Raw genomic sequence first — 16,011 nt, 5'->3', positions numbered from 1 at the left:
CCCCTCCCCCTCTCTCTCACAGCAAGAAGGTGGCTATCTACAAACTAGAAAGAGAATAGTCATCAGAAACTGAATCAGTCAGCCTCAATCTCAATCTTTGATCTTAGACTTCTAGCCTCCAAAATGGTGAAAAAATAATGTCTGTTGTTTAAGCCACCCAGTCTATGATATTTTTTTATTTTTTATTTTCAATTATAATTGACATACAACATTATATTAGTTCCATGTGTACCACATAGTAACTAGACATTTATATAACTTACAAAGTGACCCTGATAAGTCTAGTACCCATCTGACACCATACATAGCCAGAACAGATTGATACACAAATCAATGCAAGGCTGTATATGAATATTCCACAGAACATCTTCCCAGTCATCAGTTTCCTGGTATGATGCCTCTTGATTTCAGCAGTTTTTAGTATATTTACCATGTTGTACAACAATCACCATTATCTCATTCCAAACATTTTTGTCACCAAAAGAAACCTTTACACATTAGCAATCAATCCCATTTGCCCTTCCTCCAGTCCCTATCAACCTCTAATGCGTTTTCTGTTTCCTTATTTGCCTATTTTGGATATTCCATTTAAAGGCAGGAGGCGGGGAGGGGGCTCATACAATAGGTGGCCTTTTGTACATGACTTCCTTTATTTAGCGTATTTTTAAATCCATCCATGTTGCACACATATCAGTACTTTATTCCTTTTTAAAAATCCTCACCCAAAGGTATGTTTGTGGGGGATTTTTTTGGTGTTTGTTTTTCTGTTGAGAGAGAGAGAGAAACATCATTGTGAGAGAGAAATATTGATGCATTGCCTCCCATACCCACCCCTACCAGGGATCAAACCCACAACTTAGGTATGTACCCTGACAAGGAATCTAACCTGCAACTTTTTCGATGTTCTAACCAACTGAGCCACCTGGCCAGGGCAGTGCTTTATTCCTTTTCATGGCTAAATAATATTCCATTGTTTGTATGTCCCCCCCCCCCCATTTACCAATGTTGATGGACATTTTAATTGTTTCCAATTTTTGATACTTCTTGATTTTTAGTACTCACGCTACATACAATGTCAATGTTTTTCAGAGATATTTATATAGGAAAAATTTACATTTCCATCCTCAAAACTCTACAACATTTTAAACAAAATGATATATGAGGAAATTAACGGTTTATATTCTAACACATAGGTACTTTGAAAAGCATGCTGAGGGCCAGTGAAGGGAAATCCATGTGGGATATTGCTGGAGCTAAGGAAAAGATCAAAACATCACAGTCATCTATAGTGCATAAAGTTTACAGTAGAAAGTCTTGGTTTAGGTTCTTCAAAAGCAGGTTTCTGCTTTTCTAAGACAAGGATTCAAGTGCAAATAAATCTTTTGGCTAATGATCTGGGAAATACCAGTAAAGGAAGTCAGTGTAGAGTACAGGCCTCAACATTACTCCCACAGAGGGGTGAGGGAGCACAGTCCTTATTCTGGTCAGTCCCTGGGAGAGGACTGCTCCCACAGTTCTACCCGGCGACAAAGACCTAGTGAGCTCCCATGGACTCTGCGAGCCCTCAGGCGAAGAATCTCTGGTGCTGGCGCTGGAAATCAGCCATCAGCCAGAAAGGCCAGGGGAGATATGGGCAGTCACAGATGGTGTCTGCTTCTGTGTTAATCAGGGTCCTCCAGAGAAGCAGAACAAACAGAACCAATACAGGAGCAGATATAGGAGGAGATACATTACAGGAATTGGCTCATGCGGTTATGGAGGCTGAGACATCCCACAATCTGCCATCTGCAGACTAGAGAACAGGAAGCCAGTGGTGTGATTCAGCCCGAGGCCAAAGGCCTGAGAACCTTCCTGGGGCCCGAAGGACCAAGAACCAGGAGCTCTGACAGGGCAAGAGAAAATGGATGTCCCAGCTCAAGAAGAAGGAGGAAATGTATCCTTCCTCTGCCTTTTTGTTCTCTTCGGGCCCTCAACAGATTGGATGATGCCCACGCACATTGGTGAGGGTGATCTCTTTACTCAGTCTACTGAACCAAATGTTAATCTCCTCCAAAAATACCCTCACAGACACACCCATAAATAACATTTTACCAGCTATCTGGGCATCGCTTTAGGCCAGTGAAGTCAACACATAAAATTAGCCAGCATAGCTACATAGGACATTCAAATAGCGCACTTTACTGCACACAAAGCAATCGTTAGTTAATAATTATTAGTATAATAAGAGGCAAATTTTTTTGGTGATCAGAAAGTGATGATCAAGCAATTTATATCCGAACATGAACATTTTGTTTATTATATTCAGGCTTTTTACTCTGCTGTGTTACAGTTGAGGAAATGCTTAAGCATTGACCAATAGCCATTGCAGTTTTTCCCACTTAAATTAATGGCAAATAGAATACCATCAGCGTTTGCTGCCTATAACACCTGATATTCAGGACTGGAGTACTCGTGCTTAGAGGAGATGCCTGTAATCAAGTGCTCTACCCCAGGTCAGATCCACCGTGGAAAAAGAGACATCCTTGTGCATGCGCCGCAGGGGGTGGGAAGTGCTTCACTGCACAGTCTGAGAGAGTGAGGAGGAAGAGCGGAAAGCAGAGGGGGCCTGATTGAGGGATGTGAGGGTGGGATGTATGGCAAGCCCACAATGTAATCTTTTGGGGCTACCCTTCCCCAGCCAGCATTGAAACTTATCATTGTTGAAGTGATCTTGGGACTACAGGAACTGGGCTCCATCTTTATATGACCACTAGAGGCCCGGTGCATGAAATTCATGCATGGGGTGGGTCCCTAGGCTTGGCCAGCAATCAGGGCTGATCTGCGGGGCGACCGGTGGGGCAACTGGGGCCCCGCTCGCACCCACCTTGGCTGGCCTGGTACCGTCCGCTCGCCAGCCCCGCCACCGCCGCTGGTCGGGGGCCTGCGGGCTAGGGGCATCTGCTGTGTTGAATGTCTGCCCCCTGGTGGTCAGTGCGGATCATAGCGACCGGTCATTCCGCTGGTCATTTCACCATTTGGTCAATTTGCATATTAGGGTTTTATACAGATAGATGAGAACTGTTTGCTAAATAACTGTGTCCTCTAAATATTTATAACAAATCAGAGGTACAGACATAGTAGTTTATCAGCTACTAAGTAATGTTGTTGCAAATCCTTAGTAAACCATTTATAAAAGATCACTCCCAATAACGCATGCATAAAATAAACATAAACACAGAAGATATTTTTCTGTTTCCTAGGGTTTCAACCCCTTTTACCACCACCTCAGAACACATGAGGGACATGGCACCTCTCTCCCCGCCAGCTTCTGGCTGCCTGGGCAGAGCTGCAGCAGGGCCCTATGGTTGCTAATGACCACATGGCCTTGCTTTGTTTTGTTTTGTTTTGTTTTGTTTTGTTTTGTAGAATAACCTTAATGGTTATATTTAAGCTAACTTAAAGTTGTATTTCTATCTAATGGGAAAATGAAACAAGATATGTCAGTAGAAACTGTTTCATATTAAATGATCTACTAAACAGTGGTGTTTGTGGCACAAAATCACAGAAAATGTATCCATACCTTTATCACATTTTCCTGATGAGAGTGTAACTTTGAAATGGCATTCTCAGTGGTTAAAAATGTAACCCTTCAACCACCACCACCCAAAAAATGAGTTGGAATGGAAGGGCTGGGGCTGAAGGTGATGGAAGATGAAGAGAGATGGCTCCCCAGGTGATTCAGAGACCTACCCCCCTGTGGCCATGACCCTGCACCGCTCCAACATCAGCTGCAGCATAACTGACCAAGAGCCCTGCACTGAAACCCATCGCTGTGTTTGTGGGGAGACCAGGATTCCAGCCTATGACTGAGTGCTGCAAAGACACTAAATACCAAGGCAAGCCGAGTCCTGGGAGATGGGGACTTCCCGAGCCCGTGACTGGCTCGAGGACTCCATGGCAGCCTTGCTGAACCCTCCTTTGACTCTAGGTGATCTAGGGTGTTTCCGTCAAACCTTCCTTCTCTGTCTCCTTCAGTCAGAGTCAGGCTCGCATCACAGTTCGATGGCTCCCCAGCTTATCTGCCTTCCTCTCCACCTTCTCTCAAACAAATGTTTCCCTGACTAAAATCCTTTCACATCTAATCCCATTTTGGAGGCTTCTCAGGGGACCCAGAATAACACACTTTCTCAGTTTACAACCACTGATTTAGATTCTCCATGCCCAGAATTTCCGGCACTGTGTTAGAAATAGAAAGCGTATACCACTCAGTTTTACATGTTCTTCAGAATATTCCTCTAGCCAGGTGGCTGCTTTTCTATGACGTGATCTGCTACTCTTTATAATTTCCCCTAAAATAAGCTCTTCCAGACTTAAATCCTGAACTTTAATTCATCTAATTAGTAATTATTCTCTAAATGGTGTCATAACCACAAAACCTTTAAAAAAAAAAGCAATTGGTTTCTTCTATACTTCCCTTTTTAAAAACATGTTTTTGTTACATTTTTGCTTCTTTGAGATGTTATGTTAAAACAAAACCAAAAAGATTTCTAGGTTCTGAAACACTGTTTGGTGATGTGACGATTCTCAACTTTTATTGGGTTCAGAGACCCTTCAGGGACCCAGCACTGGCCTCAGAAAAAGAATTAGGCATGAAAATTTTTACACAAAAATCTTAGGCTAAGGGTCTTTCTAGGCTAAGGAGCATTTCACAGTGCCCTACTTGCTTCTCTTAATTGAATATTTTTGCTTGCTAATCTGAGCTGCTTTTGAAAAGGGAAAAGTCAAACTTGTTGTCCACACTGATTCTTTGGAATTTCTAAGTCAACAGAACAACAAATGTAAGTCTATATAGCTTATTTATGTTATAATAGTGATGGTTATTTTTTTCACATAATCTGCAGATCTGAAGCAGAGAGTTTACAGGGGAAGATAATGTGGGAATATGGAATGTAGGCTCTGGAGACAGACTTCCTGGGTTTAAATTCCATACTGCCATTCCTTAAGTGTACCAAGCACTCTCTCACTTCAGGGCCTTTGCACCTGCTGTGCCCTCTTCCTGGACACCCCTCCTCTCAAATATTTACATGGCTCATTCCTTCGCTTCTTTAGCTCTTTTCTCAAGTGTGACCTCATCAGAGAGGCCTTCCCTATAGGATCCTACTCTCCATCACTCTCTACCCTGACTTGGCCTTATATTTTTTCATAGAACTATCACCACCAGCTTTACCATCTGCTTATTTGCTGTTTGTGTCCTCCTTAAAGGACATAAGCACACACACACACACACAGCAATCCCTTGCTAGAACAGTGTCTTACACATGGTAAGTGCTCAAAAATATTTGTTAAATAAATTGTAGGACTCCCAAATGATATACTTTTTGGAATGTTTATAACAGACAAACACTGCTTCTGGTATAATATTCTAAATTACTTTTAAGTACGAGTATGCTAGTCATCTTTTAATAAGAGTTAAATGACTGTTCAAAGCAAATATTTTTGTCTGCAAAAATATAGTATGGAAGTACCTATTGATTTAGTTACCTTGGGATTCCAATAAAACTTCCAACACAAAAATGTATCCAAAAGTTCATAATGACCGCTGATGCTTAAATAGTGCTTACTGCTTTAAATGCTCTCATAGCCCATGACACAGGCAGCTATTTTCTCCATGTTACAGATAAAAAAGCCTAGGCACGAAAAGTTGGTAATCTATCCAAGATCACCCAGTTAACAAATGGCAGAGCCAGGCCCTAGCTAGTTTGGCTCAGTGGGTAGAGCACTGGCCTGCAGACTGAAGGATCCCAGGATTGGTCCTGGTCAAGGGCACATGCCAGGTAATATATATATATTTTTTAAATGGTAAAGTCAGGATTCAGACACTGTGGTCTAGATTCAAGCTCTTCACCACTATTCTATACAACCTTTTTAGTACATGAAAGAGGAAAGCTTGGTGTATGGTCAGGAAAATATCAATGTTTTCCATTACTTGCACTTTCTACTTACAGTGCGAATATAGCACTGTTGTGGTTATTTAAAGTACCCAAATTGTTTTTTCTAAGAGTTGAAGACAAAATTACAAGGTTAATTGCTTAAACCACAGACAATCTCAAAGCATTAGTAAAGAATTCTCATTGGCTGCCTCTTTCTTCCCCTTCTAAGCAGCTTATTTGTATACACATGGCACTGCATTGAATTTTCAAAATACCCTGAACTTCAGTCCAGAAATACATTTCCATAATAAAAGCAATTACCTTGTACAATTATTTTCTGAGAGAAAGCAGCAAAGTCATTAAAGCTTTGGGCACGGATAGTCTCACCTGACTAGGAATGCTTTCTGAGGGGAGAACACCGGGCAAGCCGGCCCTGGGGCCACAGCTTCTCCCATTCCTGCTTTGTACTGCTCTGACCAAAATGATAAGGACCTGTGAGGGCACTGGGCTCCTTTCTGAAGTAGATATCACGTTTTTTTACATATTCCAGATGTCCAAAGAATTTGGGACGTGGATTTACTCTGATCTATAATTTTGTACAAGATGCTGGAATTTTTGCCAAATCCATCTGTGAAAACAAGTTGGCAGTAACTCCAGGTTTCAAAAGCAGGTGTGAAGTAAATTTAAGGTTTGCAGGGTGATAAGTACCTAAGCTAGGATGGTAGTTATCTTGGATGCCGGGTTGCCACTGAGCATCCAGTGCCAGGAATCCATGCAAACATAGACTGTGGATTTCAAGTGCCTCTGCAAATAGCTACTTGTGTATCCTGCCACTTTTGCTTCATTTTCTTGTGCAAATGGCAGCTGTGCCAGTAAGTATCTGTGAATTCGACTGAATTGCAGGGCATTCTTTTTTATATTAGTAATTTTGGATTTCAGAAAAGTGAAGGTGTTGAAGAGTCCACAGATTTTTAAATTTTCCACTAATATTTTTAAAGAGCAAAGAATTTGACATTTCTCCTGAAGCAGCTGCTTAAATCACTACTGATCGCCTTGACATCTAGTTCTAGAAATAAAAAGAAGTCCTATCCCACCAATGTTCAAGCCAGGACTTAGCAGAGGCTCTCAGACAACCAGGTCTATTCTGAGTTAAGGCAAGATCACTTTCCTTTAGAAAATAACAGGGGTCTACCAGGCACATTAAGTCGTGCTGATCTAGTGATTCCTGATTGGTTTAAGAATCCATTTCTGGGAGAGGCCGAGACTGTAAGTTTCAGTTTGTTAACCAGAGGCTTAGCATCAGTGACTCCATTTTGGGCCTGTTGGATTGTTTTGAACATATCTTTATATATATTTTTAAAAGTGAAACATCTGCGTTAAAGCATTTCTGCATTTACCTTTTTGATAGTTATTACCAAACTGCCCTACCAAGTTACTCTCCCACTAGTAAATATGAGTGCATTTTTACTCTTTTTCTCTCAATAATATGTAGTAACCAGGCTTTTATAGATCTACATTGTTATTTGTAATGGCGACATATTCTCTTCTATGTGTCTATATTAGTTTGTTTAACCAATCCTCTATCATAAAATTTAGGCCGTTCCTGATACTGCAATATATATTTTGTCCATCTTTATATATGCTATTTACTTAGGATTAACTCCTGTAAGGGGAATTGCTGAATTCAAGGCCTTACACATTAAAATTCTTTCAATATATTGCCTAACTAACCTCCAGAAAAGCTGCACCAGTTTACACTGCCACCAACAAAGTCTGCGTCCTCACACTCTCTCACCAACATGACTTTTTCACCTTTGCAATATAACAGGGGGGGGAAAAAGTCATCTCACGGAATTTGCATTCCTTTAATATTTACTAAGTCTAAGGTCTTTTCAGATGCTTATTGTTATTTGCATTTCTTCTTTGAATTGCCTCTTTATGTCCTTTTCTTCCTTCAATATGTGAATGATGGTTTAGCAAGGTATAGAATTCTAGGGATACAACCATTCTGCTCATAACCCTATAAAAAGATTGATCCATTGTTTTCCATTGCATAAGGTTACAGATTAGAAATCCAATACCAGCTGGATTTCCTTTACCTGCATGGAACCTCCCCCAGAAATTAGTTACCCTGCTCAGTGGGGACTTCTCTGACCAACTCTTTAAATTGCCATCTTCAAATAACATCTATCCCGCATCTTTATTTTTTCTATAATACTTAACCTCCTCACATACTATATACATTTATTTTATTTAGTGTATGTCTCCCTCCACCAGAATATAAGTTTCAAAGGGGTGGAGAGTTTTTTCTTCCCTTTAGCTTTATCTTCCCCATGAGAACTAGATAGGCTCTAAGTCTCTGCATCAGGAGACTGGGTTTTGTAATTGTTAGAGACGCCTTTGGTTAATCGCGTAGTCCTAAAACTTCCCAAGGGGTATGAAAGCAGAGAAAATGTAAAGAGAATTAATTTCTAAGTCCTTAACGTCCAGAGATAATCTTTCCCAATATTGATGTGCCAGACAGAGTGCCTATGCTCACATGAGAGTTACTCCCACTTTTTAAAAATATTTTTTTAATGATTTTTAGAGAAAGCAGAAGGGAGAGGGATAAAGAGATAGAAACATCAATAAGAGAGAAACATCATCGACTGGACTGGCTGCCTCCTGCACGCCCCCTACTGGGGGTTGAGCCTGCAACCAGGGCATGTGCTCTACCAGGGAACTGAACCATGAACCAAGAGGTCTCCCACACTTTAAATAAAGGCACACCTCTCACCCATACAGTGGAGAATTTCTTTGAGTGAACAAACCTCCAGGGGGCTAAAGGAAGGAGTGGAATCTTTTAATGAGTAATCAGGATATAATAAACCCTTGGCAGCGGTTCTCAACCTGTGGGTCGCGACCCCTTTGGCGGTCGAACGACCCTTTCACAGGGGTCGCCTAAGACCATCCTGCATATCAGATATTTACATTACGATTCATAACAGTATCAACATTATAGTTATGAAATAGCAACAAAAATAATTTTATGGTTGGGTCACAACATGAGGAACTGTATTTAAAGGGCCAGAAGGTTGAGAACCACTGCCTTAGAGTCTCCTGTCTTTCCTAGTCTTACATACATTTCTATTAAGAGTAAAGCATTGTATTAAAAATAGTATTTTGGCCTGGGGAATTCTGCTATGGGGTAGTAGGGTAGTGGGAACAATGAAAATCCTCATGTAAGAACTATGCCTCTTTCTATTTTCTCTCAACTGACGTAAATAAATAAACAAATAAATGAACAAACAGACATACATACATTATTCTGGAAGTGTTCCATGAAAAAAAAGCAAAGAAAGAATCAATAGGGTATATTAAATTCTTTTTAAAAAGACTTCCCCTCATATTTAAACATAGACAATTCTTTTCAGCTATTCTAATATTATTTTCTAGGATTTGCTATTATTTATAAGAAAAGCACCTAAAAATGCCAAAACTGAATAGATAAGTTTATCAGGTGTCTATTGTTGCACAACAAATTACCATAAATTTAGCAACTTAAAACAACATACATTCATTATTTCATGTTTCTGTGAGTCAAGAGTCTGGCTAGAGTTCATTCAAGTCTTTTGCTTGGGGCTTCACAAGGTTGCAGTAAAGGGTTAGTTGGGCTACATTCTCATCTGGAGATTTAACTGGAGAAGGATCCACTTCCAATCTCACTCAGGTTATTGGAAAATTCATTCCCTTGTAGTTATAGGACTGAGGGCCTTTACTTTTTGCTGACCATCTGCTGGCAGTAACCCTCAGCTCTTCAGAATAACATCAGCTTTTAGAGGCCACCAGCACACAGTTCCTTGCCACATGAGCTTCCTCAATATGGCCAATTACTTCATCAAAACAGGAAGGTAAGGCTTTAGAGCAGTGGTTCTCAACCTTCCTAATGCCGCGACCCTTTAATACAGTTCCTCATGTTGTGGTGACCTCCAACCATAAAATTATTTTCGTTGCTACTTCATAACTGTAATTTTGCTACTGTTATGAATCATAATGTAAATGTCTGATATGCAGGATGTATTTTCATTGTTACAAATTGAACATAATTAAAGCATAGTGATGAATCACAAAAACAATACGTAATTATATATGTGTTTTCCGATGGTCTTAGGCAACCCCTGTGAAAGGGTCATTCGACCCCCAAAGGGGTCGGGACCCACAGGTTGAGAACCACTGCTCTAGAGTGACTTTACTAGCAAGACAGTCTCATCTCACATAAATTGCACATTCATAGAATCACTTCCCATCACCTTTACCATATTCTGTTAGTTAGAACCAAAAGAAAGGGATTACACCAAGGGGCAGGATTGTGGTCTACTATCATAACTGACTCTTCATGTAACTAAAATGTTATCTTGATCTACCAAGAGTTTAAAGACTAAGTGGATAAAAATTTACCCATAAAACTTTACAAACCTTTTTTAGAATTGATATATATCTATTTTTATCAAATCATACAAGGAAATATTTACTTCAGTTACAATCCTGATCTAATGTCATCTTAAAATGTTTAGTATTTGTTTTTTAAAATAAATGCTAGCTGCTGAACTGATTAATTTAATAGTACTATTTACTATTGAATACATCTTTTCTTTAAATACATAGGAAAGCTTGATCATGATGTCTAATAAAATTAATGGAGTTAATTCTAATTGTATCTATTGTTCTTATTTAGTTAATTCCAAAAGCTGAACACCAGCATCTAAGCATACTTTTTATCATACTCTCTCGCTCATAAATAAGTAGTATTTTAAGCTACAAATTACACTGCATTATTGTAAATTAAGTAATGAAAAATAGCATTTGATTTGATACCTTTTTATAACTTGATAAGACATTGATAAATTAACTATGTTAGATCTACATCATTTAAATCTTGTCTGCTTTTAGTAATTTGTCTTATAAAATGTGTCCCATAATTCTTCCAGTAATTTTATACTCTCTTCTGAAATGCAACACACATATATTTAAATTGAAAAATGAGGTCAAACTTTTTTCTGATGGACAATAAGTCATCTGACTAGGACAGATGGGACTAACAAAGATGACTGGTTTGCCAATTAGACCTTCCACTATCCAAATGAAGAAAATTTTCAGCTCCAAGATTTCAGTGAAAATGTTTAAATTATGTAATTAAGAGAAAAGCATTTTATAAAACATATTGCATTGGCAAAGACATAGAAAATAAGGAATATTTCCATTTTTCTAATCCTCTGTGATTATATTAAGTTAATCAAGGCATCTCAAAGTAAAAGAGTAAAAACTATAATTAATAATCATTTGTTAAGTCGTAATAAAGCCTTTTTTAAATATCTGATATATTGATATATTATTTATATGAAAAACATTTCCTGGCACATTTATCTGCAAAAAATGAAAAAGTAATAGAATTATACAAAACTCTATCTCATTCTAGCAGTAAGCAATAATCATTCATAGATATCAGAACTGAGTGCAAGGGGAAATAGTTATTTCATTAGAAATTGGATTTCTACTAAAAGTTTACATTTTGTATTTACTAATTATCAAATTTCATTATCTTTATTTTTTAATTATATACTTATAATGATGATAATAACTCAATCCAAAAAACTTAACTCTTAAAAGAACTGTATGGCGTTTTTCAAGAGGACAATTTTAAAACTTGATTTTTTTTTGCAAAGAATAAACAATAAAATACTTTTATGCTTAAAAATATATTACTTGAAGGTTTAAATTCTGAAAAAAATTAAAATGGAAATATGAATTCAAGGAAGAAAAAAGAAATTTGCAAAAATCTAACCACTTTAGAAGAACTTATCTATGGATATGTAAAGACATGCTAGTGGTATCTAAGTATTATGGTATCTACATTCCACTGGACACTTTTAAAAGAGTGATGGAGCCGTTTTATTTTTAAATGTTAATATATTACAAAATGCCCAATATTTCATCTTTTGCAATTATCTAAACTTTTGGTAAAAAGTTTCAGATGCTAACTTAAAAATGTATGAGGTGGTTCATAGTTTTTCAGAACTAATTTGGAGTGGGCAATGGAGGATAAGATATTTGCAATGGTGTCAACAATAAAAAACTTAAATTAAAAAAAAAACTAGCCCTGGCCAGTGTGGCACAGTTGGTTGAGCATTGTCCTGTGCACCACTGAGTCGCTGGTTCAATTCCCAGTTAGGGCAACCTTTCCTACCAGGGGCTGTCACAACTGAAACAACTGGACAGATGACCAAACAGCAGGCTGCGTGGGGCAACTAGGCTGGCAGGAGGGGCAGTTAGGGGCAACCAGGCCGGCAGAAGGGGGCAGTTGGGGGCGACCAGGCCGGCAGGCAGGTGAGCAGTTAGGAGCCAGAGGTCCTGGATTGTGAGAGGGATGTCCAACTGCCGGTTTAGGCTCAATCCCCAGGATCATGCCTAAACCAGCAGTCGGACATCCCCCGAGGGGTTCCGGATTTGAGAGGGTGCAGCTGGGCTGGAGGGACCCCCCCCCATGCACAAATTTCATGCACCGGGCCTCTATATACACACACACCCACACACACACACACACACACACACACATATGCCTAATATGCTAAGTGTCCGACCGAGTGGTCGACTGACTGGTTGCTATGACATGCACTGACCACCAGGGGGCAGATGCTCCAACCAGTAGGTTAGCTTGCTGCTGGGGTCCGGCCGATCGGGACTAGGTGAGATGGGGCACCCTGGAGCTCTCCTGCGGTCCTTCCTGCGGTTCCTTCCCAGCCACCGGCCCTGGCCCCGATTGCTGGCCAGATGGAGGGATCCCACCTGTCCATGAATTCGTGCACTGGGCTTCTAGTCAACTAATAAATGCTTACTGTAGGAGATGTGCAAAAAAACAAAACAAAACAAAAAAACAAACCTAATTTGGAAGGTTTTACAGCTAAACACTTGAATATTATGCTTTCTTCAGCCAAATGCTAAGGACTGCTGCTGCTCCCAAACCCCAAAAGGCCTCTCTAGCACAGGCACCATGATAGGATGCCACTGACACGCACCAGGTCAGAAATCAGCTAAGCACACCTTGTGAATGCCAGGCCAACCACAAAAAGAAGCAAGCCATCTCTGCCCACATTTCTCTTTGCCAGTCACAGTGGAGTGCCTGCTCCCCCTATTCTCTACTAACTCACAGCTCAGCTGGTACTTGATTGCACCTGGGTGCTTTGGCAAGAGCAGGGCATGGATTAGGTCCCAGAAGAACTGGTCTCCTGAACAGGTACCACAACCTCAGATAACACAGGGTCAAGGTAAGAACTTACTTACTAGAACCTGGGTAAAAGGCAAGTACTTCATTTCAGAGAACATGAAAGGGATTTATTACTAGAACTAGAGCTAAAAGATCAAAACAAGGTGACTAGATGCAAAATAGTCATGATAAGTGCCTGGGGCTCCTGAAATTGCATATAGCTAAGAACAGGATTTTTTCCCCAACACCTGGGTAAGCAGAAAGCCTACACACAATGCTGAGAGATTCTTACCCAACTAAATGGACTAAAGGTATTCATACCCAAGACCTTCTATCTCCAAGCCTCCTGTAATGGGTTGAATTGTGTCCACCATAAAAATATGTTCAAGTTTGGCTGGTGTGGTTCAGTGGTTGAGCATCGACCTATGAACCAGGAGGTCACGGTTCGATTCCCTGTCAGGGCACAGCCCCAGGTTGTGGGCTTGGTCCCCAGTAGGGGGCATGCAGGAGGCAGCCGATCAATGATTCTCTCTCATCATTGATGTTTCTAGCTCTCTCACCCTCTCCTTTCCTCTCTGGCATCAATAAAAATAAATTTTTTTAAAAATATGTTCAAGTCCTAACTGATGGTACTGTGAACGTGATCTTATTTGAAAATAGTCTTTGCAGATTTAATTAAGATATAAATTAAGATGAGGCCATATTTTATTAGCAATCGCTGGTGTCCTTATAAAAAGAGACACAGAGATACAGACAGACATGGAGGGAAGACAACCATGTGAAGACAGGCAGAATGGAGTGATGCAGCTAAAAGGAAACACCAGAGCTTGCTGGCAACCACCAGAAGCTAGGAAGAGGCAAGGAAGGAATCTTCTCTAAAGCCTTCAGAGGGATCATGGCCTGCCAGCCCCTCTCAGACTTCAAGCCTTCAGAACTGTGAGCAGCTCAATTTCTGTTGCTTTAAGGTGCCCAGTTTGTGATGATGTGCTATAGCACTCCTAGGAAATAGTACACCTCTTACTGAGCAGTTCTAAGAAATCTCAGGGAATCTGCCACTCACCACTTATGCAAGTTACTCATCTTTCTAAAACTCTATTCAATTCAGCTAAGCAAACATTGATTCACTGCATACTCAGCACCCGTCACTGCTCATTATGTGTTTGCACGTTCTTCACAATGGCAAAAAGACACACCAGCCCCTGACCCCATGATGCTTTCAGTCTAGAGAGGAAAAGCCTGGAGGATGAACAAAATTTTAAGCAATAAAGAGGATCACTTTATGTCCTTTCAGTGTCATTCTGGGTCATTATTTATCAAGCCTGCAAGGATTGTTTGATTCCCTTGGGAAAAGTACCTTTGTTTGATTTTCCTATTTGCTCTTTGATTAGAGCCCCAAAATTACGAAGTTACATATTAATTTTTATATTTCTGTCCAATAGAAAAAAATCATACCAAGGGTTATAATTTTATTGTTTATAGGACATTGACTATCTTTAAAATTTTTTTCCTGGCATGCTACATAATTCCCTTTTCCTTAAATGCTTTTGGAAACCAATTTTGTTATGTTACTAGTTCCTTCATTCAATATTGAGCTTAATATATTTTGGCACATATGCATTCTATTTTTATATGAAAATCATGTTTTTAACTTTTTTAAATTGTGCTTTGACATGGAACAGTTGTAATGTTTAAATGATATCCTATAAAAAGGATGGATATAGTTCCTGGGAGACGATGGTGTTAAAGGAGTGTAGGCTCTCCCTTAGCAACTGAGATTCAGGAGAACCAGCCTCTTAGGGACTCTCTCCACTGCCCAGGGACCAAAACAACTGTGCTGTGTGATCATTCTTCTCTGTATTCTCTTCCCCCTCCTCATCCTTCGTATTCTTGTGTGTTACTAACATAGACATGTCTCTGGAACATAGCTTTGTTTAAAGTTACAGGGCAAATATATGCTAGTTCCAGAATTGGTAAATTTGAAGACAAATCTTGGCAATCTTGCAGTGCAAACGTAGCAAAATCCAAGCAAGATTTCTGCAAGTTAAGTTTCCTTTTTTAATGTAGGAACCATGCTCTTGATTTCTAAGAAACTCAGAAACTGTAAATACTTTTAAGGCCCTAGCAGGTTTTGCTCAGTGGATAGAGCGTCGGCCTGTGGTTGCGGGCTTGATCCTCAGTAGGGAGCGTGCAGGAGGAAGCCCATCAATGATTCTCATCATTGATGTTTCTATCACTCTCCCCTCTCCCTTCCTCTCTGAAATAATTCTACATAATAAAAGGCTAATATTCAAATAGAACGAAAGGCAGAACAACAGGAACAACTAAACAACTGGTCACTATGACATGTGCTGACCACCAAGGGGCGTAGGCGGAACATGGCAGGCATCGGCCGCAGCAGGATGGTGGAGCAGGTGAGCGGGGGTGCCAGACCAAGGCAGGGCACCGGTTGCTGTCATGGGGCAAGCCTCTGGTGGTTACTACAAAATCTTTGCTCCCGCATGCCACGGTCCCGTCAGATGTTCGCACCTGCTGCCAGTGCCAGCGCCACTCACATCCGCTGCCAGTGCCAGAGCCGCTGCTCGCACTCACTGCTGGTGCCCAGTGCCAGTCCCGATCGCTTGGTGCCATCAGTGGGTGCGAGCGGCAGCTACCGGCCCTGATGGCCCCTGAGGGCTACTCCACCTCCCCCTGCTCCTGAGGGGCAATCCGGACAGCAGCTGCCGCTCACACCTACTGACGGCGCTGGCCCCAATCACTTCGCACCTTCAGCAGGTGCGAGCGGGGGCCGGTACCATCAGCACGTGGGAGCGGCAGTGGCAGCAGCAGGGCTTCCAGCAAGGTGACCAGCAGGGGGCTGCAGCA

At 40.6% G+C, this 16,011-nt stretch overlaps 1 long non-coding RNA gene across 1 annotated transcript in view; it reads right to left on the bottom strand.

Annotated features, from left to right (window-relative positions):
- Positions 1-725: 725 nt before the first annotated feature.
- The window catches only part of LOC102245206, a 21,129-nt gene continuing 5,843 nt past the window's right edge, over positions 726-16,011 (bottom strand). Inside the window, exon 3 of the long non-coding RNA XR_313469.2 lies at positions 726-764. This is a non-coding gene — a long non-coding RNA (uncharacterized LOC102245206). The remainder of the gene's footprint in view (positions 765-16,011) is intronic.

Source organism: Myotis brandtii, unplaced genomic scaffold, assembly GCF_000412655.1.
Source record: "Myotis brandtii unplaced genomic scaffold, ASM41265v1 scaffold186, whole genome shotgun sequence".
NCBI lineage: Eukaryota > Metazoa > Chordata > Mammalia > Chiroptera > Vespertilionidae > Myotis > Myotis brandtii.
Note: the sequence above shows the minus strand (reverse complement) of the source record. Positions and strands in the feature narration are given on the sequence as shown.